This window comes from Protopterus annectens, chromosome 3.part0 (genome assembly GCF_019279795.1).
Source record: "Protopterus annectens isolate FY-2018-M chromosome 3.part0, PAN1.0, whole genome shotgun sequence".
Taxonomy (NCBI): Eukaryota; Metazoa; Chordata; order Ceratodontiformes; family Protopteridae; genus Protopterus; species Protopterus annectens.
Window position 1 is genome coordinate 1,883,881,599 of NC_056731.1, and position 25,750 is coordinate 1,883,907,348.

The window sequence follows — 25,750 nt, forward strand, 5'->3', positions numbered from 1 at the left end:
CCCTCATAGACTGCGGACATGTCATAATAGTTGTACAAGTGTATTTGTGCAGAATCATCTGTGATCACTCTAAATCACATATGTTATGTCAGAGACATGGGATTACTGGTGGTATTATTCTGATATTGTCCATGATTGTGGCTGCTTCTTTTAATGCTGTCCATGATCCTTTGCCTGTGTCCCTCTTGCTGCAAACCTCTGCTGAGATTATTCTCATATTCAGGCAAATCAGTTGGCACAACTTTACAATATGCACCCTACCCCAATTGTATATAGCATCCTTAATATATGCCATCTGTATTGCTGATGTAAGGATGCTTATCTCACACAGACATCTTAGCCATTGTTATGTTACCTTGTGTGACAGTCACATAATAATCACTTTCACTGTGCAGTCTCTACTGTATGTATTGATATGTGGTTGGTGTTGCTGCTACAACTCTTCCATTGACATGCCCTCATCTGCTGTACATTAGATTGTTTCACCTGTCCTCTTTCCTTGTGTTCATTTCTACAGTTCATCTGTGTGTCCCTATTCAATACACACACTTCCCCTGAGTGTTTATTTTATATGGCAGTCCATGCACCCTTACAGATCATTTACACAAGTTCAGTACATAATGCCAGGAATGGGATTTCACAATACTCTGCACTGAAATCACTGTCCTGTACTCTGTCTGGATTATATACATAACTATCATACCTCTCAAATGTCCAGATTTTCAGAGAATGACAAGATTTTTACCTTATATATATAATTTGGTGTGTTCCTTATCAAATTTGTGATTTTCTGCCATATCACTGGGATGATCTCAGGACCGATATGATGCAATAATTGCATGCATTTGAGTTACAGACTTCAACTCCTTCAGAAAATGTATCTTAACACAAGCCCTTATTATTCTAGTACATTTCTAAGGAGCAAGTATATTAAATCTGTCCCTATTTTTGGGTTATTTCCCTCTATTATGTTGGGCTTTGTCCAGATGTCTTGCACTAAGAGATTGCGAGGTATGAAAACTATTATCTGCTAAGCCCTGGTGCTCACTGTGGCATTCTATGCAAAACCATGAACCTTCTCTGGTCTGACTTAAACAGCATTGCTATGCATGTTGGCTTACATGGTTTCCTGTCTGGCAACACTGTTGCCAGCCATGAAACTGCGCTTATTAACATTTAAATGCAGTGCATGGCATGAATATGCAATGAGCGCTGCTGCTAACCCTGCATCACTGCACACACATGTAAACTTCATGTAAGCTTCACACAAAGCCCCATGCATCACTGCACACACATGTAAACTCCATGTAAGATTCACACAAAGCCTACATGGACTTTACCGAATCCCAGGGTCTGTCTTATTTCTGCTATCATATAAACTCAACCCATATAACTCAAAATACTGATCACTGTTCTGTTTATTAATTAAAACGTTTCCTTAAATTATGAAAAATTAATTATCTTCTTCCATTTTGCATACACATATATCTCTCTTTTCTTAAGCATACTACATCCTGACTTTGTATATGTCTTTCATACTTTTCCCTTCATAAACTTCTAATGCTTGTATTAATTTATAATTCACTTGTTTTAGATGATCCTTTTTGTACTTTTCTGTAAAAGCACCCTACACCTGTATGAATTTTAAAAATTCTCTTATATCCAAATGCTCATTCCACAGTAATTTAAGAGCTTTCACCATTTCATTTTAGTCTCTCACCACTCCTATTAAACTTTTTAAAAAAATATCTGTATAACATACTTAGTCTTACCTATACGGGTCTGCCTAACCAAATGATCTTAGAAATTCACCCTAAACTTTTACCTTTATAACACTAAAGATTCTCAAAACAAGACATACTCAGTTTCTGTTTTAATCAACCTCTGATATATATATAATTTTATTTTCATACAATTTTTCACATTGAATAATTTCTTTAATTAACATCTTGCCATATTTTTCATATTTGCAGTCTAACATTCTGGTCCATATCATCTATAATTATAATAGGCCCATCTAGTGTTTGAAAATGTTTACAAATTTTTCAATTAATTCATCTCTTTGCCATACCTTAGCATTTGCACAAATAAATACTGTTATCAGTGCTCCAGTTTATACAAATTAATAACCAAAACTCTACCTGGCTTAAAAATTATTGCCATCTTTCATTTTATTCTGATATTCTTGATTAACACAGCTGTTTCATAACTTACATCTTCAATTGTCTATATTACAGTTTTACCCCATAATGCTTGAAAACCACCTTTGCTCTATTTCAAAAATAAACTTTTATCTGAGATATATAATAAGTCACAGTTCTAATTGTCACACCACTTGTAAACCCACAAATCTGTGGCATCACATTGTATACTGTTAACCTTATTATTAAAGAAAGTAACCTTCATCTTTTATCTTTTGCAAATAGTTGTCTCTATAAACCTTTTTTTGCTAATGATTTTCATCTTCTACTCCCTAACTCTATCCCCTGTAGTAAAACCCCCTTTCTGATCCCATAATATTACTATCCCCCCTTGTGAAGATTCACTTTGTAAAACATCATTGTTGTTGTTGTTTAGTCATTTAGTCAAGTGTGACTCTTAGAGACTTTAGCACACCAGACCTGTCTTTGTGTTCATGCAAATTCATATTGTTTACTTCAGTAACTCTGTCTATCCACCTTGGCTTCTACTCCCCCATTCTTCTTCTTTTGCGTTTGATTTTTCCCCGCATTTATGTCTTCTCTAGTGAATCGTTTCTTCACATTATATGGTGCTTTTACAGAAAAGTACAAAAGGGACCATCTAAAACAAGAGAATTATAAATAATAAAAAGTAGCTGGTTTCAAAACAGCACACCACCAGCTGCAAATTAAATATTTAATAGTTACACACAGTATTTAGCGCTTTCATCTCATCTGATGAAGTCTCACTTGATATGAGATGAAAGCACTAAATACTGTGTGTTATTATTAAATATTTAATTTGCAGCTGGTGGTGTGCTGTTTTGGAACCAATTACTTTTTATTATTTTTACAAGTTTAATAATGTTGTGAATTTTATAGAATTATAAATAATCCCGGGAACTATCGCCCCATAAGTCTAACGAGCCTGGTCTGCAAGTCCATGGAACGTATCATCATGGAACTTATAAACAAAAACATTGGTAACCTCCAAACTCTGGACCCCACCCAGTTTGGGTTTGTAAAAGGCAGATCATGTCTCCTAAACCTAATGAAGCAGTCACCAAAGCTGTAGAAGAGGGTAAGGAGGTTCACACAGCCTATCTTGACCTCGCCAAGACTTTCAACACCATCCTCCACTCTAGAATTATAGATAAACTCACTAAACTGGGTATAAATCCTTATGTCACAAGATGGGTTGCCAACTGGCTCACTGACAGAACCCACACCATGAAAGTTGCAGACTCCAAATCCAACCTCAAACCAGTAACAAGTGGAGTACCACAGGGTGTGTCCTCTCCTCTCTGGTATCTACTTCTCTGTTTGGTATCTACTTCTCTGAAGTACAGGCTAACACAGAAGGTCTCTGGCTAACAAAGTTCACAGATGACTGCAAACTAGGAGTCATAACTGAATCCTCAAACGATGTGGGAATCCTACAAAAGGGCCTCACTGAGAGAGATGCCTGGTATCAGAGCCATGGCCTGAAGCTCAATGCCAAAAAAATGCATTGTCATCCCCTTTGGTAAAAACTCTGTGCCCATGAACTACCACATAGGTGGCGGTCTACTTAACACCGAAAGTGTGATAAGAGACCTTGGGACCAAGGTAGACAGTAGTCTCTCCTTTGATAATCAAATCGCCACAGTGGTCAGGAAATCCTTTTACATGGCACACCTCATCACAAAAGGGCTCTCATCCAAGAAAAAAGAGGTCATTGTTCCCCTCTACTCGTCACTCATTAGACCCATTATAGAGTACAATGCCCCTTTTGGTATGTACCACATAAGACATCTGCAACAACTGGAAAGGCTGCAGAAATACCTCACAAAGAGAATTATAAGCCTCAAACAGTTGTCCTATGCTGATCGTCTCAAAAAACTCCAGCTTTACTCCATAGCATATCACCTACTCCAAGGTGATCTCTGCCTAACATACAAAGCTATGTCCAACCTAGGGCTGCTGGACATGCTCCACCTAAAGAAATCCCAATCTCTCCAAGCTACACACTCTAGGGACTTACACCTGGTCACCACAATAAACAGAACATGCTGGAGGGATAGATACCTGTCCCAGAGACTTCCCATGGTCTGGAACAAACTACCCATCTATAGCAAACAAAGCTCCTCATTAGCATTCTTCAAGAAAAAACTTGATGAGTGAATGGGAAATAGGAAATTCACCCCGGGGATCACTTCTGTCACTCTCCTCCACAGGAGGACAGGAAAATAATTTTCTTGGGTGGTGAAAGCCAGGGAACCTTTTTGGCTACGCTTAATAAGGCCCTTAGGCCAATAGCCTAGTACCTATCTATGAACTTATGTCTAACGTATTTGAGTTTTAGTATTACTATCAGGCCGTCCAGGGAACAGTCTGTGTTTATTTCTTTTAGTATTAACTGATCTGATCTTCCTGCAGGCCAAACATTCTGAAACGTTTTCTCCAATACCACAGTTGAAAATCATCAATTTTCTGATGCAGAGCCTTACTTATAACTCAAGTCTCATAGTTTTAGTTTATTGCTTGCAAAAATTTAGTTTTGACATCATGGATCTTTGCTAACAATGTGATGTGTTGCTGTTTATTATATTATCCAGATCTGTTATGGCTATCATTGCAAAAAAGAAATATATGTATATATATATATATATATATATATATATATATATATATATTTTAATTTTGTGGCTGCATTCACCATCTGCAGGGAAAATAAAATCTATCATTGCCTCCATTTATTTTTTAAAGAATTGATAGGGCTAGATGAAACACTTTTATGTGTAACTACTTTACTTCAGTATTATCCGTTTTAGGGAATATAGTATAAACTGACCCTTTGCAGCTTTATGGCTACTGACATGTTTCCCAAATCTGGTGGTAAACTCCAAGCAGCATTGTAGCAGAACTGCTTTGGAGGAGTTTAAACCATTTAGATGGAATTTCTTTTTTTTTTTTTTTTTTTTGTGGCCTTGTTAGCAATATTGTCTATGGCACATTTACCTTTGCTGTCCAGGATGTCTGGCTTTAGGTCACAGAACATACCATTGCACATATAAGTTATATTAGGGTCCATTTTATAGAGTTCTTTTGTATATTTCTTCCACCTCCTCTTAATATATTCTGCTTTGATAGGGCCCTCCCATGTTTATTTTTTTCATGCCCATTTTTACCAAGGAAATCTTATTTAATATCACCAATCATCTGGAGCAGATCTCTTATCTTTCCTAGTCTAATGCTTTCTTCCAATTCTTTTCACTGCTTATTTACAAAATATCTTCTCACGTATTCTTGCTATTTCCTGAAACTGCAGCCTGACATATTTTTTCTATATCCATTGCCTGTTGTTTTCTTTCTTTCTTCGGTCACTTATAATGCTTCTACAGTCAGCCATTTTGCCTTCTTAATTTTTCCTGTTTGGAATATTTTTGATGCCACCTCCAGGAAATGTCATGAACTTCTGCTCATTGTACTTCAGGTGTTGTTTACATCTGCTAGGTTTAATGCCTTAATTCCATTCTGCATCTCCACATATTCACTTGGAATATTCTTGAGTTTATAGCTCACTGGCCTGGATAATTTTCTTATTTTCATCGGTTTAGAATAAACTTTACAACAAGAAGCTGATGGTTTCAGACACAGTCAGTGACAGGTGTTGTTTTTGCAGACAGTATAGAAATCTTTGACTGCAAGGTATATAGTCAATCTAATTTCAGTATAGACAATCTGGTAATAGTCATGTGTAAAGCCATTTTTAGGTTGTTGAAAGACAGTGCTTGCTGTAGCAGACATGAACTAACTTGATAGAATATTACTAGTTTATGCTCCACTTGGATTCGTATGCCAAGGCCAAACCTGCCTGTTATTCTAATTGTACTTTGACCTTTGACTATCAGCCTTTACATTCCAATCACCTTTGAGGAACGTAATGCCCTTTTGGCATGGATGACGGAACCATACATCTAGGGGGAGGGGGAGCCCCCCACCCCCACTTTTACAGCTGCAAGACCTGTCAGAAAAAAATTAATGAAGTGGAATTTTCATGCTAACGTGGATTCGCATGCGGAAGTTAAACTAACTAAACTAGCTGTTCTTCTTCTCTTATTGCTCTGTGTTACAGGAGTGTGTATGTGTGTGTGTGTGTGTGTGTGTGTGTGTGTGCGTGTGTGTGTGTGTGTGTGTGTGTGTGTGTGCGTGTGTGTATAAAATGTCCCAGTTAGCTATACCTGGTGGTTAGTGTTACTCAGGCTCAAACAAGAACCTGAATTCTCTACCCATACCACCACTTCTGATTCAGGGAGTTGAGTCCATAGCTCTCAACTGTCCAGATTTTCACAGAATATTTGGCTTATACTTTTGTTCTGTTCCTCTTAAAATTTGTGGTTTTCTGGCAAAACAGTGAAAACTGAATTTACTAAATAATGATAGCCCTTTAAGTTTCAGTCTTCCTATCTTTCAGGAAACACATGATAACACAAAACACTTTATTTTAGCAACTTTCTAAGATTATACAAGCAATATTTAAAAAGTGTCCCTGGTTTTGGGCCTTTGCCCCCCCCATAAAATAAATTTTGGCTTTTTCCAGATTTCTTGTGCTGCAAAGTTGAGAGATATAGATGAGTGTCAAGTGGATTTTACAAGGAGCTGAGAGCTTCAGGGGAAGAGAACTTTAGTGTTACTTATGGTAAGTCATTTGTATTTTTAGTAACACAACAGGTAACATAGTTGCTTTTGATGCAGAAGGCTGTGGGTTCTACTCCCACAGTATGCAGATGGATCGCTGATAATGTACTGTGTTGTGCTTTAAAGGGAGTGGATGCTACAGTCCTATGAATGTCCTCCTTTGGAGGAGTTACCTAATAACTATGTTTCTGTTATCAGTTTGCTATCCATTCCCCATTGCAAAATTACTAGCTTATCATTTTTTTAATGTAGCATAGGCAATTTATTCTTCAAGGGCAACAGGCACTTTATTTGTAGATGAAACAATGAAATATAAAGTTGTTTGCTAACAGCAACCTCTTCATTAGTTACAAATACCTTTAATTTGGAATTATTTAGATGACTTACTTCTGCAGATATTTTGCATATTTACTGATATTGGTGGATTGTAATGACAGAAGTTTGAGTGGCCTTTTATGGTTGAAATTTTCTAAAATGGGTAGTTTTGTCATTGGTTCATACATTTTGTTTCATTGCTTACTAGAAGATTGTTCCAAACTACAAATTTAAAACACATTCTAAAAAGTGGTGCTGTTTTATACAAGGAATATAATTTAATACAATCAGGTTAATACAATAAGGAAGGTGAATCAAAGAATGCATGCACGTATGCTTGCTTACAGAATGCAGGAGATCAGAATAGGGGAAGAGACCATTCACCAATGGAGTCCCCCATGGTTCGGTGCTGAGAGTTTTTCTATTTGGCATATGCATCTCAAAAGTAGAAGGAAATACCAAAGAGCTTTGGCCGACTAAGTCTGAGATGACTGTAAGCTAGGAGCAGTTATTGAATCCCCAAATGACTTAGCCATCATGCAGGAAGGTTTGTCCCAAACAATAACTGGTGCCAGAATCATGAATTGAAACTAAACTCCAAGAAATACATTATCATATCCTTTGAGAAGTCATCTACTCCAGGGAACTGCCAAATTGACAATGCCCTCTAAGAAATGACCCAGTTGTTTGGCATTTGGGAACTTGTGTGTACAGTGACCTAACGTTTGACCAACATGTGCCCAGAGTCATAAGAAAGTCCTTCTATATTGCATAGCTTATAAACACATTGATTTTGACTAGATCTAGAGATGTTATTGTCCCCCCTTTACAAAGCCCTCATTAGGTCAAATATTTTGTGTAATGTCCACTTTGGCATGTATCTGTCCAGACCCATGCAACAGTTGGAATACCCACAGAGATACCTTACTAAAAGGATACAAGTCCTAAACAATAGGTCTTGCATAGGCCACCTCAAAGATTTATCACTATACTCAGTATCCTACAGAGTGCTTAGAGGTGACATGTCTGGCATACAAGGCATCCCCTGACCTAATACAGATGTTCCTACTGAACATCAGCAAGTCAAATGGCTTCAGAAATATTCAGTTCAGGTGGAGCCTAGATGGCTAACTGAGAGCAGTGAATTTTGAGAGCTCCATAAACCAGTATAATAATATAGGAAAATTGTATTATTTTCAAGTTTAAAATGTCAGAAATCTATAGATAAACTACTAAACTACATAAATATCAATTTTGGTGGAGATATACAAAAATGTTCCTGTCAAGTAACTTGGAGATATATTGAGTCACTGAATATGAACAGCTCAAGGAATTCTCATTCAGATGCTGCTTTGAAAAAAGAACTGCAGTTGATGACATCTACCTTACAGGAGCTATCTTTGAAGATGGATGGCTTTAAAAATTACTTAGAAAACTTCAAATTAAATTCTCAGAAACAGACTGATAAGGAACTATTACAGCAACACCATACAAAAATAACAAACATAGAGACTTCTGTAAATGACATTGAAGGGAGACTCAAAGCGGTAGAATTCCAAAAAGAATTTCTGCTTAAACAGAATACATGGCTGCTTAACAAAATAGATGACTTAGATAACAGGAAAAGGAGAAACAACATAAGGATCTTTGTTCTGCCTGAAAACACTGAAGGAGAAGACATTATTTCATTCTTAACAACCTGGATTCCTGAATTTTTAGACTTGAAAGAGGGACTTTCATTTGGGATTGAAAGGGCACATAGAGCAGTGAGAAAACCTGCTTCTAACTCAACAAATACTCCACCTAGATCCATAGTTATAAAATGTCTTTCATTTCTGGACAAGGAACTAATATTAAAATCTGCTTGGAGAAAATCACTCTTAAAATGCAATCAAAGCCTGATAAGGTTTGACAATTATTATTCTTCCAGAATACTAAAACAAAGGAAAAAAGTCTGGCCAATAATACAACTGTTGAAACAAAACAACATTAAAGCACAGCTGGCCTTTACAGCCAAGATAAAAAATACTTTTTGCTAAAGATATGAGAACCTTTAATGACTTAGAAGAAGCTACTATATTCATCAAAAACGACAACACAGTGTCTCTATCCCAGAAGAAATGGAATGGATGGCCACTACTCTTAAAAGAATAAAAGAAACAAATCCTTGGACTGATGCTAGAAAGAAGAAACAAAAAAACTGATTCCAAGATAGCTGTCCCAAAAAAAATAATTCTTACATCTACATCTCTCAAAGTATAAACTGTTATGGTACATCACTTGTCATCTGTTTTTATTTAAAAAAGGAGAGATTCTTAAACAACTTAGAAACAGTAATGATTTATTCAGAATGTTCAGTCCAATAATTCTTCACAAACAAAGGTAGGTCAAGATAGGTTACTATTTACATTATCTATAAGCCAAACAAAGCAACATATAATACAAACATAGAAGTTTCTATTCCCCTACCTGAACTCAATTAATACTTATCTTGTTTATTTTTCATTGATTTTACTTATAATAATGTAAGTAATTAATTAATTAACTAATTCAACAAGGTACCATTCATCAGAGTTCAGACTCAAATATAACAAATTAACATCATATATAATAGCAGTAACAGTAGAATGTTTTGAAAAAAAATGCTGTCATGGAGACTATGTATATCCTGGTTAAATAATAGTAGCAAGCTCTTAGTACAAATGTCATCATTATGCTGTCTAAATATAGTTAATATCAATTATGGCAGGTATCACAGCTACGAGTGCTGTTTGATCAATCCGGATATGGTGTACGTGGATGCAGCTGTGTCTCGCAGCTAGTACAAATGTCATTATTATTCTGTCCAAACATAGTTAATATCAATTATGGCAGGTATCATGGCTTCGAGTGCTGTTTGGTCAGTCCTGATGTGGTGTGTGTGAATGCAGCCATGTCTGGCAGCTAGTGCAGATGTCATTGTTGTTCTGTCTAAACATAGTTGATATCGATTGTGGTAGGTGTCGTGTCTTTGAGTGCTGTTTGATTAAGACTGACATGGTGTATTTGGCTGCAGCTGTGTTGGTAGCTGTTATATGTTGCCGTTTTCGACTCTGGGAAGCTGTGGGTTGTGGCTTGTGATCAAGGTTTACTGATGCTTGTGTATTAGGAAGAGACATTTGGTGTTTTAGCCTGGATCCAGGGGAAGGGGGTGGATAGAACTATGATTTGCGATATTTTGGCAGAGAATGGTTTGTTTGTATGTCTGCTGAGTGAGAGGTGGGAGGGCTGGAGGAGTGTGTTGTCTCTTGTTGTGGTGGCTTGTTGGGAGTTTTTTTGTTTGCTCTCTGTTCTTTTCCTGGATGCTGCCTCGCTGAAAGGGAGGGAATTTAGGGTTGAAGTTACAGTGAAGTGAAGCTTTGATTCAGATGCATCACAAGCCTCTGGAATGCAGTACACAGACACATTAACAGAAAGAGATGCTCCCAGGTTGCTATGGTAATGGAGACAGAGTGATGATAATGCTTAACGGCTCTGAGGAGCCTTCAAGATGAGTCTCGGCAATGACATTTTTGGTTTAAAAAAAAAAAAAAAAAAAATATATATATATATATATATATTACCTGACATAGCCACCAAACCACAACACACACACACCGACACCCCACATATTTATTCACACATAAACGGACAAACCACACATAACCCACAAGCGAAATAACCGGCGGGTACACAATACACACAAACAAAACACCACAAACACAACAATAAACAAACAAAACAAAACACATCCCCATTCCACAAACAACACAAGCACACCAAACACACCAAAATCCAAAATAATTACAAACCCCACTACCCCTTCCCCCTACTTTTAACTCACTTACCTACCCGCCCTAACCGCCCCTAACCACCTAACTCCGCCCGCCCTCCCTACCACCCTCTAACAACCTACAACCCTTATCGCCTCCCTAACTACCCCTCACTCCTTAACCCACCCCTATTTCCCCCAACCCCTAAACTCCACTTAACCTACCCCTACCCACCTAACTCACTTAACTCGTCCTAACCCCCCCCTATCCAATAATCTCCTTACTCCACTACCTTACAGCATTTCGTCTCTACGCCTCTACATACCACGTGGCCTTTCTCATGTCGGCATCCTCGCTGCGTTGGCAGTCCGTGTCTCTGGGTCGTCCTTTCCGTCTTTGCTCTTGTGCCGGCTTATCATCGGTCTTCTTTCTTGATTCCATGGAGTCTGGATCAGTTTCGGGTCGGCCTCGGTCTTCTACGATCGATAAGCTGGGTCACGTATAATATATATATATCATAAAAGGGCTGTTTTAATCCACATGTACACATACTGATGATCTCCCAACACTTTGTTTAGCTCATTAAGTTGATTCTTGATAAAAAGTAAAGAAAAACATACAGAATAGTTATATAATGTATGAGTTTAGTAAATCTAGACATAAAATATATAATCGTCACATAAGATGAAGCAGTCTGCTGAATTTAGATATTAAAGACAGGATTTAATAATGTGGGCTTGTGTATAATAACACTACTGTTTTAACTTGTCATAAATGACATACACTACATTGAACACCAAGGGGAAGCATGATGATTTTCTAAGTAAATATGCATAACAAGTCATGTAATTGCTTTAATCTGAATTGTAGTTTGTGTAACCCATCTTGACCATATATAATACTTAAGCGGTTACCAATGTAACTAATGTTTTATACATGACATCACACTGACAAAGTTGTTCAAGAAAAACAATAGAAGCCTGAACTTGAAATGTCACAGAATGTAAAAATCATATTCTGAACAAATAGTATTAAATTGACAATCGACAGTTTAATAACATGGGTTTGAAATTAATAACACTACTTTTTTAACTTGCCATAAATGACATACATGATATTGAACATCAAGGGGAAGCATGATGATTTTCTTATATTGGTAAATGTGTATAACAAGTCATAGACTTGCTTTAACCTGAATTGTGGTTTTGTAACACATCTTGACCATACATAATACTTAAGCTGTTACCAAGGTAACTAATGTTTTATACATGACATCAAACTGACAAAGTTGTTTAAGGGAAACAATAGAAGCCTGAACTATGAATGTCACAGAATGTAACAATCACATTCTGAACAAATAGTACTAAATTGACAATAATCACTCAGTTTAACTTTTGCTGATTAGACCAAAATAGAATGTTACCATTTAAATCTAAAAACTTTCAGTATATGCCATAAAATGGCAATTTATGAATATGGAAAGGGAACTTGTAATCATTAATCACAGTAAGTGAATTTGTTGCTTTTAACCTATAATTTCACTCATTTTATAAAAGAAATGACATATGAAAATTCTTATGTGTAGGAAATGGGGGGATGCACTGATAATTAAAATGCACTAACGTTAATCAATGTTTACATAAAACAAACTTGATGCTTTAAGTAAGTTAGCAACAAACAAAGTGATTACTTAAATGCTGGCAAACAATGAAATATAACTTCTGATATATCTAGTAAAAACATTGTATTATAAACATTAGGTATAAATATTACTACCATCAACTTATATTAAGTAATACATTTTGAAAGACTTCATCAATAAGGGTGAATACTTTAAATAACTGTATGCTATAATCTTTTACTGAGATTTTATATATGATACATCCTACTTTACTATGATTGAATTTCTTGTCATCTATCTTTCATGTAAATATTAATTGCTTATACAATGAGTAGACATTTATATTACATTAGAATTCTGCCTAATCTACACTAGTACTAAATCTGTTCAAAATAATACAAATATTGCTTATTCCTACTACAAATATTCTCATATGATAATTCAATTTATGGAGCTCAGATGTTCTGGATTGTCAAGTTATGAGTGATAATCTGATGGACTTAGGTTTATCCATCAGATTAGGAATGATTTTCATTCCATGGCTAGTGCAGATCTTAGTTTTGTTAACATTTATTAGTTTAAATTTATTTCACAAAAAAAACATTTTTAGTATGCCTGATCAAAACATTACTTTATTGGTAAACACTCAAAGTATAAAACTGATAATTTCCTTTAAAAGCTCAAACATGTATTTTATAGTTATCAGAGGAAAATGTTTAATAGTCATGATAAAACAAAAAATACATAGCCTAAATAACCTAAGATGGATTTAACTTTATAATCTTTAAATTCCAATGGCTTAAATAATCCTAGCAAGAGATCAAATCTACTGAAAATATTTAAAACTGAACAAAGCACAAATTGTCTTCCTTCAAGAAACTCATTGCAAAACAAATGACAACTATAAATGGAATCCTAAGGAATATATGATATTGGTGCAATCCATTTATAAGTCAAAGACAAAAGGGGTAACAATTGTATGGAAAACAAATGTGATTAACCCAGAAATCATTTATAAGTATGAAGATAAAGAAGGCCTTATGGCATTAGTCATAGTTAATTATAATAACAAAATATGGACCCTAGCCAATCTATATTGGTTCCCAGGCATTTGGATCAGGAACTGTTAGAAAACACTTGGATTTCGTTTCCAATTATTATAAAGGCAACTTAATATTAGGGGAGATTTTAACTGTACATTTGATATTTCTGAAACTACGAAAAAATGCTGTGTACATCTGCTGTATCAAAAGCTTTAAAAAGTGGGTAGAATCATTTCATCTTGTAGATACTTTCAAATTTAAAGAAGATAAATCTTTGTTGTTTTCGCATCAAGATCACAGATTTCGTACCCAAACTAGAACAGATAAAATATTTGCTCCCATGACTTACACTCTAAAATCATGAATTTCGCAATCACTCCCTGACCCTTTTCAGACCACAATTCATTGATACTAAAACTTTAAAATGGGTACAAACCATTAATCTCCAGAATTCCAGCATATATAATTAAAATTAAAGAGTTCAAACCCTGGTTATTATCTGAATTTCAGTTCTTCTTAAATATTAATTACACCACAGAGATAAATAAAATAATGGCATGGGACTCATTAAAAGCTTACATATATGGTAAAACCCTAACTTGGTATAAAAAAAATCAGAGAATGGGATTCTGAATTATTAGATCTACAATCCAAACTTTTGTCAGTAAAAGCTGAAAAAAAAATCAAAATAATTTGGAGATGAAAAAGAAAGTAGAAGTATTAAACAATAAATACAATGAACTTCTAACACATAAAACTAGTTTAGCTGTAGAAAAACTAAAAATTAATACGTTGGCCACTTCTCCCAAATATCTACATAATTTATCCACAAGAATCAAAATACAATCATAAGCTAATAACATTAAAAGTAAAAGAAAGAAAGGGAAAATGTCTTGGATACAGGTGATATTCTTGATGCCTATAGAAATCACTATATGGAACATTTCCAAAAAGAAAATATACATATTGATCAATTAAATCTAGAAGAAAAATGTTCTAATATAAAAAAATACCAGAAAAATTAAAGCTAGATCTGCAAGCACCCATATCCTACCAAGAAATTACAGATACAATAAAAGAGGGTAAACTAATAAAGCTCCAGGTATAGATGGCATAATTATGGAAATATATTAACTTTTTCCTTCAAAGATCCTATCCTTTTTCCATAAAACTATATTAGAAATTCAGCCACAGGCTTTAATACCACCCTCTTGGAGATATTCCTTAATCACACCAATCCTAAAGGAAAACAAATCCCCAAACCTCTGTACCTCATATAGACCTATATTATTATTAAATAATGACTGTAAGATATTTATGACAATATTAACTAACAGAATGAAAATACCACTATCGAAAACAATAAATAATGATCAAACTGGATTTATATTTCATAGACACACACATGACGATATTAAAAGAATAATTTCTCTTATCCTTGATTTGCATGCACCTGTTCGTTCAAAGAGAACCAAGGCAAAAACTTCACCATGGCTTTCTATAGAGTCTAAACTCAAAATTACCCTTAGAAACAAAGCATGGGCTTCATGGCATTCTTCTAAAGACCCTCAAGATTAAATACAGGCAATCCAGGAACGAAACCAAAAAATCAATTTTACAAGGCAAAAAACAATACTACTGTAATTTACAGACAGTAAATCAAAATAACCCTCAGAAGTTTTGGGCAGGTTTAAATAATCTACTACATTCTGGACAAACTTTAACCCCAATCCCTGCTGCTACTATTGATAAAACCCATGAAGATGTTTCTGATAGTTTTAACCAATTCTTTACTGAGACAATTCAAGCCCTAGCTAGCCAACTACCTCCTAGCTCCCCTGGTCCTGAAAGTAGCACCCCTAGAAACCTACTCACGTTCAGCTTCCAACCAGTCACCACTTCACTTATCCGTACCTTGATCAAAAAATTAAAACCCACTACACTTTCTGCTGATCAACTCCCTGCCGAGTACCTACAAAAATCAGCTGATGCTATTCTTACCCCGTCTCTATACTAATCAATCGAACCATAGTAGAAGCTAAAATTCCCACCATCTGGAAAATATCCTATGTCATCCCACTTCACAAAGGAGGCGGCTCTACTGAATTCTCCAATTATAGGCCAATAGCTATACTCTCTCCACTTGCAAAGGTTATAGAAAAATGTATTCATAGACAACTCATGAACCACCTAATCCAAAATCGCCTTATAGCAAACACTCAGCATGGCTTCCGTCCTCATCACAGCACTACTTCAGCCCTCCTAGCCTTTACTAACACCATAAACCATAATTGCAACAATAATTATATATCCTCAGCCCTCTTTTTGGATCTTTCCAAGGCATTTGATATGGTTGATCACCAGCTTTTAATCCACACCCTGCAAACATTCTGTCTAGATACTGGAGCCCTCCAGTGGTTTCAATCCTACCTGTATGGTTGGCAGCAGGCTGTCCTCTGGCAGAACAAACTCTCTAACCTTCTACCTAACACCCTTGGAGTACCACAAGGCTGTATACTAGGGCCCTTGCTGTTCTTCATCTTCATTAACGACCTTTATACTGTCATCCCAAAAGTCAGCTGTATCCAATATGTTGATGACTCTACTCTGATTTGCTCAACCACATCTCCAGTAGAGTTATGGTCAGCTACCCAGACCACCTTTAATACAATAGAAAACTGGCTTTCTGAACATTGCCTGATCCTAAATCCCAAAAAAACTAAAATGCTGTTATTTTTACCAACACGTAGGCCTACCGCTTTCACCTTTACCATAAAATCAAATGATGGCACAATAATCTCCCCTGACCCATCTACAAAACTATTAGGTGTCATCATGGACAATAATCTAAAATTTGACCTACATGTTAACCAAACTATCAAAACCATCAATAAAAAACTAGGGTCACTTTACAGAATAAAAGCCTTCCTAACCCCTCCAGCTAAAATTGCCATAGCTCACTCTCACCTTCTTTCAACCCTTCTGTATGCATCCCCTCTACTTTCGAATTTAAACAAGACTGTCCTTAACAAACTCTCAATTTGCTACAACCACATTGCCAGGTTTGCCACTGGGCTGCCTTTTAGGACACATCATTGCATCAATCTAAATCAGCTTGGGTGGCTTGAACTACCCAGCCTAATCCAGTATAACCAACTGATTATGGCCTATAAAATCCTTTATAATCCGGACAATACTCCTGCACTTAAAAATATTATCACCCCTATAACAATCCTAGACCGCCGATCCTCTAACAAACTACTAATTCAAACTAGCAAAATTAATAACACAGCCAGTGATTCTCTCTTTGCAAACTCTGTAAGTAGATTCTGGAACTCTCTTCCAGCTGATATTACCTTACTTTCCACCTTAGGTCAATTTAAAACTAGACTCAAACAACATTTGTCACTTAACTGGCTATGTCAATGTATCAAGCCTGGCTAACTCTCTCTAGAATGTGTAAAAATCTGTTAACCAGTTTACTGTGCAATTTAATTTAATCCTGACTTGTGCTCAGGATTAACTGTAAACTGTGGAACTAACTTGCTTACTTGTGTAATCTCTGTAAATAGTCTGTTTGTAATATGTAATGCTGGTATTATGTAATGCTGTATCTGCTTACCCTTGGAGCTTTTCTCCCCGGGCCTCCGCTGAAAATGGACATGCATCCAGTCGGACTATCCCAGTCAACAAATGTAAAATAAATAAAAAATAAATAAATATTAATAAAGAAAATAAAGAAACACTCATAATTGGCTTAGATATAGAGAAAGCCTTTGATTCCCTAAATTGGGACTATTTATTCAAAATTCTGGTGCTATTTGAATTTCCTCCTTCCTTTGTTCATCTACTAAGGAATATATATATATATATACAAATAATTTAGCATATGTTAAGCTAGGTCCTTTCACCTCTGAATCTATACATATAACCAATTGAACTTAACAATGATGTCCCGTGTCACCAATTCTATTTGCTTTGGCTATTGAAATATTGGCAGATTCAATACATAACAATACAAAAATCAAAGGAGGAGATGTTTATGAACAATACAATTCTAAAGTAATGCTCTTTGCTGATGACATATTATTAACATTATCCAATACAAAAGAGAAATTAGAAGAATTAGATATTTTAATTGACACATTTTACAGGACTTCAAACTCTATTTCAATAAATCAAAATGTTTATTTTTAAATAAAAAAAGAATTGCAGATGAAGGGAATCACATTATAGGGAAACCAGAATCTACCTTAAAATATCTAGGAATTGTGTTATGCAAGGATAATAATGAATTAGTCTAAAAAAACTACAATAATATCATCGATACAATTAAAATCACTGTGGAAAAGTGGAACAAAATAATATTAACATTTGAAGATATACTACAGTTAATAAAAATGGTTTTACTAACCAAGATTCTATATATAGCTTTGGCAATACAACTGTTACTAGAAAGGAATATACTTAAAGAAATAAACTCATGCCTACTAATTTTTTATGGTTTCCCAAAAGAAACAGAATAGCTTTAATACATCATATCAGACCATGGAAACAGGGAGGATTAAATTTTCCTGACATAGAAACATATAAAAGCATCAGTATCTAAAACAATCTCAGATTGAATAAGTCCAAATTATTCTGCAAATTGGAAAGCATTACTAATTGTAAAATCAATAAATGAATTTAATTTACAAAACATTTTAAAAAACAGATAAAACAATTTGCCATGGCACATATTATGTACTGGTATGCAGTATAACATAACTAAGCCCACTAAAACTTGTATGATTAATTATTACATTGACTCATTTAGGAAAATTATTAATGCAAATATAGATTTAAAAATTTGGTTTGATCTTTTAACACCATTTATAGTTACAAAGAGCTATTCACATAAAATATACAAAGAATAGTAAAGAATTTGGTCCCAAAACATTAAAGGTATCTTTTAATTTAAACATGTCTGTCCATTTTTTTAACTGTTTGGCTGAACACAATAGTCTAAGAGATTTCCTATTAGTAGTTTCTGTAATATCTGTGATACAATTGAAATCACCTTCTAGTATAATATTACCTTTAGAAGTAGTTATAATAAAGTCTAAGTGTTTCTGATCTAGTCTGACCCCCATACCCGGAAAACAGTATAAATTAACCAGGGTCCAAATTTTATTATTGAACTTAAGTATAACCAAGGCCATGAGTCCATCATTATCTATGTTTGTAAATGATTTGGGGATTTAAGAAAGTCTTTTTCCATAGAATTGTTACTTCTCTGGTCTTATTTTTATAAGATGATTGAGCAAGTATTGTGTATTCCTTAGGGTCCCACATAAATGTGTCATTTATTTTAAAGTGTATCTCTTGGAGAAAATCTACTTGAGCCTTGTTTAGTTTAAGATACCTTAGAAGGTTGTCTCTCTTGGTACCTAAACTAGAATAGATAAAATGTATATCTCACAAGATCTTTATTCTAAAATCTTAAATTTTTCAATACAACCTTGTCCCTTTTCAGATCATAATTCCCTGTTGTTAACAATACACTTGGAATTTAATCAATTAGTTATAACTGCAAGGATTCCTTCATATATCACAACAATTAAAGACTTTAAATCTTGGATAACTTCTGTTGTTCTGTATCCACCCTGGTGCTGCACCAGGTGGTGCACCCCCAGTGCAGTGAACATGTCCCCAAACTCCTGTGTAACACTGCTCAGATGTCTATTGAGGTGTCAGTCCAAGCCTCACTGAGAAAATCAATCACCATCATGGTATGGTTTCATCATGTTAACATGGTACAATTTGTGCTTCTGCCTCCTGTGTCTTGTTCCACCATGTGTAGTTAACATCTGACCTTCCTCTTACCATCTTGTCATGGGTTCCTTGAGCCTTGTCTTGAGGTTTAGGACATATACCACAACAGACTCCTGGTGAGATTCACACTCACCCTCCCACTCATCTCAAATTAAATCTAGAGGCCCCCCCACCCTATGCCCAAACAGCAACTCAAAGTGTGAAAAACCTGTGGATTCCTGGTGAACCTGTCTGTAAGCAAACAACAGATGGGGAAAATACTTGTCCCCCTCCCTCTTAAACTGGTCTGCAAATACCCGTAGTATGGACTTGAGTGTAGATATTAACCTCTCAACAAAACCATTAGTCTGGTGATGGTAGGGGGTGGTCTTTAGGTGCCTCACCCCACAGTTCCTCCACAGACAAGCCAGCAGGTCTGACATGAAATTGGCACCTCTGTCAGTCTGTATTTCTTTTTGGGAACCTACCCTGCTGAAAATGTTTAACAAAGCATTTGCCAACTTTTCCACCTCAATGGAGGACAAAGTCACTGCCTCAGGGTATCTTGTAGCATAATCTACTACCACTAGGATATACTTTTTCCCTGTGGAGCTTGGGTACTCAGAGGCCCCACAAGATCCATAGCTACCCACTGAAATGGCTCCTCAATCACAGGCAAAGGCATCAAAGGAGCTTTCACCTTGTCTCCTGGCTTGCCTATTTTTTGGCACTGCTCACAGGTCCTGCAATACCCTGTTACATCTCTGGAAATTCCAGGCCAATCGAAGTTCTGCATAATGTGTCTCTTTGTACATTTTAGTCCCATATGACCTGCAAAGGGAATATCATGGACTATGGCTAGAAGTGCCAGACAGCAGGCTCCAGGCACTACCAACTGCTGTATTTTCTCACCTTCTTGCCCTCCTTCAGGGGTCCACTCTCTGTACAGTAACCTTTTGTTCCAGTATACAGAATCCCCCTTCCCTTGAAAATCAGGTGCCTCACTAGCTACCTCTCTCAGGCTTTTTAATGTAGGGTTTCAGAGCTGAGCCTGTCTCAACTCTTTCTTTGTAAACCTTCCCAGCTCCCCTTTCACAGGAAGTCAGGCATCCTCTGAAAGTAGTGTCTCACTGTCAGCCTGGGTACTACTACTCACCTCTGCCCTTGCAGTCACTGTCCAAGGGACCATCAGTACCAACAAGCAGTTGTGGCTCACCTTCAGTCTCACTGCTACAGGCTAGCTCCCTCCCTGAAGTAATCACCTCACCAGTCCTGGCTGAAAGTATGCGGTCTGTCTGGGACTCCCCCAGGCTACCAAACTCACACAGTTTTCTCCGAGCATGACTGAGTGTAACTGCATTAACACATGGTACTGCCTTATCAAAATCCCTCCCTATCAGGACATCTGCAGGCTGGTAGTTTGGTACCCCTGTTGTCTCAAGACAACCTACTGTTGGCATTTTCTCCTTTCCACTTACTGGCTCCCTCACCTTTTGTTCCTCACCTTCCCTCCATGGAGATCTATATGCTACATGGCCCCAATGGCTGCATTCAAAACATTTATCCCTAGGTCCTGGACCTGTACCTGTAATAGTGGCTTCCCCTGCTACTGGCAAATTCTCTTGGGGCAGTCTAGGCTGCCCACCATGGGATCCCTTAGACCCATGAGCAGTACTGGGAGTCCCTTTCCTGTGCAAGGATGACATGCTTGCTAGGTACAGGTCTCCATTCTTCCCCAACTAATCTGTAGTAGAGCATTGTCTATCAGCTAACATGATCTTCATGTCCTCAGGCAAAGTGCTAAGGGATTGTTTTCTCACCAAACACTCTGCTAGCCCTTCAAAAGTGGTGACCTGACATCCACTCACACACCTATGAAAATAAGTGCTTAGTTCAGCAACATATTCACACACACACTTCCATTTGCCTTGTATCTATGGACACAAAAGTTTCAGGTGTTAGCTTAACAAATTCTAGCAAACAATTATTTAGAGCATTATAGTTTAGAAAGTCATGATCAGATAGTTTGTACAACACAGTTACAGCTTTACCATGGAGTAAGGGGGTCAGGAACTGTATCTAGAGCCTTTGGTCAACATCATACTGTTTACATATCCTCTAAAACATATGAATGAAACTATTAAAATTATCCCCCTCTGTAGACTGTGGAAAAAATGTACTGACCTTTGGTGCTTCTGGGGTTCACTTACTCATTCCCCATTACCTCCATGACTCCTGTGAAGAGTCAGCATCTCCTTTTCATGTTGCCTGTCTCTCCTTCCCCTCAGCTTCTATTTCTAAATGCCTGGCCTCCAACTCAAGTCTCTTTAGCTCCAGATGGATTTTTAATTTCTCTGCAGAAAAGTTGAGCTGTCCATTCCCTGAGTGTAGTACATCTCCACACACAGTCTGATCATCCTCCTGGTTGCTATTTTCTGCTGCAGCTGTGACCAAAGCTGCAAGGATGTCTGCCTTAGTCAGCTTTCCATACACCAGTCCTTTAGCCTGGCAAATCTCAGCCAACTGGCTCCTTGTCAGCTTACCATACTCTTCTGCTGACATGCTTGCTTGCTCTCCCTGATTTACTAAGGTAACAAAAGGAATAAAACAATTATCATCTGAACTCTGAATGTTCACTCTGTGGTTGATTTACAGTACAAAACACTTTCAGTGATCACTGTACACAAGCTAAAAGAATTCACTATCCACAACACAAGCCAATTAGAATGTGATGTGACTAACTCACCACTATCAAACAATTAATATCTGATGTGGTATTCCATCACTGCCAAACGATTAATATGATGCCAGTGCACTGGCCCAGTAATCATGGAGCCTCAATCCTTAGTACTATCAGCAGTGAGGGTTGTCCACAGTGGGAGGAGAACAAGTACAAACACACACACACACACACACACACACACACACACACACACACACACACACACACACACACACACACACACACATAGACAGAAAAGTACAATTTCCCTTAAGAGCACACAGAGATCACAGTCAGTCTGGGATCTGGTTGTTCCCTTTCTCTCCAGATCCCCAATAAGACTCCTCACTGGCACATCTATAGGTTTCAGATCTCAGCTAAGTAGTCAAGCCAAAATAACCAATACCCTCTCTGTCCAACCAGTGCTTCATGTCCCTGCCCAAGTAGCTGACACACACACACACACACATACACACACACACACACACACACACACACACACACACACACTCTCTTTGAGATTTGTTTTATATACTAACATGCAGACACTCCTGGGGAAGGCTGGCACAGGTTTTCCAGCTATGCCCCCTTCTTCCCAGACTATACGGTAGCACCACCTGTCACCAATCACTCTTATCAGCTACTATGAAGGCCCTTACTAAAGTGTGTCCAATTCTACTGTGTAATGTTACTGTTATACAAAGAGTAAGTGTGACTGGGACTTGAAAGCTATTTAGGAGTGGCTTGTACAGTATCACTAAATACATGCAAGTGCTTTAAGAGCTTAAATTAGCTCTACACAAAACAGCCACATTTAAAAGGTTTAAACATGTTTAATAATAAATAATAAAAACACAAGACAATACTCATTAGTTTAACACAATGACAATAGGGAGTTCAGAAATCACAGGAAAATACTTTAAAACAACATTGTAAGACAGTTTCACATAATATAGAATGCATCTACACTAATATGGCTATATTCCTATGGGTCTACTTTGTTTGATAAAAAACACACCTTATTGAGATTCATTTTGTCGAAACCTCATTACACTGAAAATGAATTGCCTGAGCACAATTCACTGAAAGCTCACTTCACTGGAAACTCATTTGACTGAAACTCATTTCATCTAAACATGTATATGCCCTGTTCCCCACTGTAGTGTGATCCTGGAGTTAGTATATCTATTTGGGGGGGGCATAGACCCCCCCCCCACATAGTTTGAATATATATTATTTTCCGGAAAGAGTTATTCATTTGACTTGTAAGAATCCATGTCAGTGATGTACAACATTTAAAATAGGTGTGGGGGCTTCACACCCCACACCCCCTTTACTATATATACTAACTCCAGGATCACACTACAGTGGGGAACAGGGCATATTGTTGTTTAGATGAAATGAGTTTCAGTAAAATGAATTTTCAGTGAAGTGAGCTTTCAGTGAATTGTGCTTAGGCAATTCATTTTCAGTGAAATGAGGCTTCAACGAAATGAGTTTCAGTGAAAAGTGTTTTCTATCAAAGTACACCCATTCCTATCTATCCCTAAGAGAAATACTAAGATTTAAATCCTACTTACAAGGCAAAGTGCTGGTGAGTTGTTGTCAGCTTCAGAACAAAATACAAAATGCAATCTCTTTCTCTCTGAGATAGTACTTAAATTGATACTACACATTACTGCTGACTCATTTCAGATTACATCATTCTTGACACTTCTGCTTAAGTTCCCAGGCTCACAGAACTTAAAATTTAACATTTCTTTGTGATCTTCAGCTGCCAGGAAGTCACAGCAATAAAATACACTTTACATATGAAACCTAGTAATTATCTCTGTCTTAAGACAATAAAAAGAATTTCCAGCTGCAGACATCCTGTCTCCTAACTTGAGATCACACACAGTCATAAAGTTCTTCACTTATCAGCTTTCTTCCAGCATGGTGCACTGTGGTTACATTTTTGAAGCTCAGCACATAACACAATTTTCTTACATTTGTGAATCCAGCCTGTAGATCGTATTAATATTTACAAAGACAGAATTATTTACAAAATTCTATTTAGCTGGACCGACAGCAACTCAGGTTATCACACCTAGATTTAATACCTTTCACTGAGGGTAAGGGGGGGCAGACCTGTAGTATTTTTGCAATTACCCATCCATTCTTCCAGGTTATACTTAAAGAGGCTCAGGGAGCTACTTTGCTTTGCATCCATGGGAAGTCTATTCCATAAAAGAGCGATTCTTTGGGATATATATCTATCTCACCAACAGGTTCTATTTATGTTTTGGAAGAAGTTTAGATCTCTTGGACAGGGTTTTTATGGTGTTATTTGTTTTGTGGGTATAAAGGTGGTTACATAGTACTGAATCTTTCAATGCAACCTAGACAGACATCTCTTTATAGGGTCATGTGTCTATCTAGTTGAGTCCCCTTAAAAGTATCTGTTGTATGATCCCAATTATTTTCACTAGGGATAAAACATAATTTTCAGCCACATAATATAAAATGGGGTCGGTAAATTCAAACACCAAAATAAAAATTGGCCTGGCTTAAAATAGCCTTCAAGGGCAGCTAACCAAGTACTTCCTTATTAACCTATGAAACAGAAAAGAGAGAGAGTGAGAGAGAGCACTTTAAGGCAGTCTATGTAAGCCAGGGATGCCATGTCGTTGTTTGTCTTATTGAGGAACTACTGTGGCTTCTAATGCTAGGTTAAATGCTTAGGCAAATGCATACCAAAGGGAGCATTATGCTTTAGTATGGGCCTGATGAGGAAGGAATAGGAGGGATGATAACTTTATTAGATCTATAAGATATAGACCTGGTGATCAGTCTGGCTAGATTAAAGGATTTTCTCACAATAATGGATACATGGTACTCATAGCTCATTGTAAACATAAAGTTCAGGTTTGAAATCACTGAGTTCATTTTCAAATAGGTTTCACCTATGTGGTAGGAGTATGGATGCACAGGTTTGCTAAAGTATACAGTTCTGCTTTTCTTGGCATTTAGTTTAAGGTCATGGTCCAGGGACCACTTGTTGGTGCATCTTAGGCCCTCCTGGAGAATCTGGAACTTTGATGGAGCATTTATGTCAGCTCCAAGTTTACAGTCATCTGCAAATTTTTTCAGATGTAGGCCCTTTATGTTGGCCTTGACATCAGAATAGCAAATCCCAAACAGAAATAGCCTTAGGACTGATCCATGTGGGACATCACTGGTAACTACTCTCTTTGATTACATTGCACCTCCACATTTAGTTTGATTAGCTTATTGATAATGCCATAATGTGGGTTGGTACCAAAGACGTTGCCAGGTCCAGGTAGGCACCGGGAACCAACTTCCCTAAGGCTAATGCATCAGTGACTTATTCAAAGAAGTTCACCAGGCAAGATCTTCTTTTGTCAAATCTGAACTGGCCTGCAATCACAATTTGTAAGCTACCTATGTCCATGTTAATAAGTTCCTTAGTAATGTGTTCCATTGCCTTAAGATAAGGCCGAAGATGCTTAGAAGTATATAGTTTGCAATATCATTTGTGGCTCCCCCTTGTGGATTAGGATGACTACAACAGATGTTCTTACCTCTAGTATGAACTCAGTGGA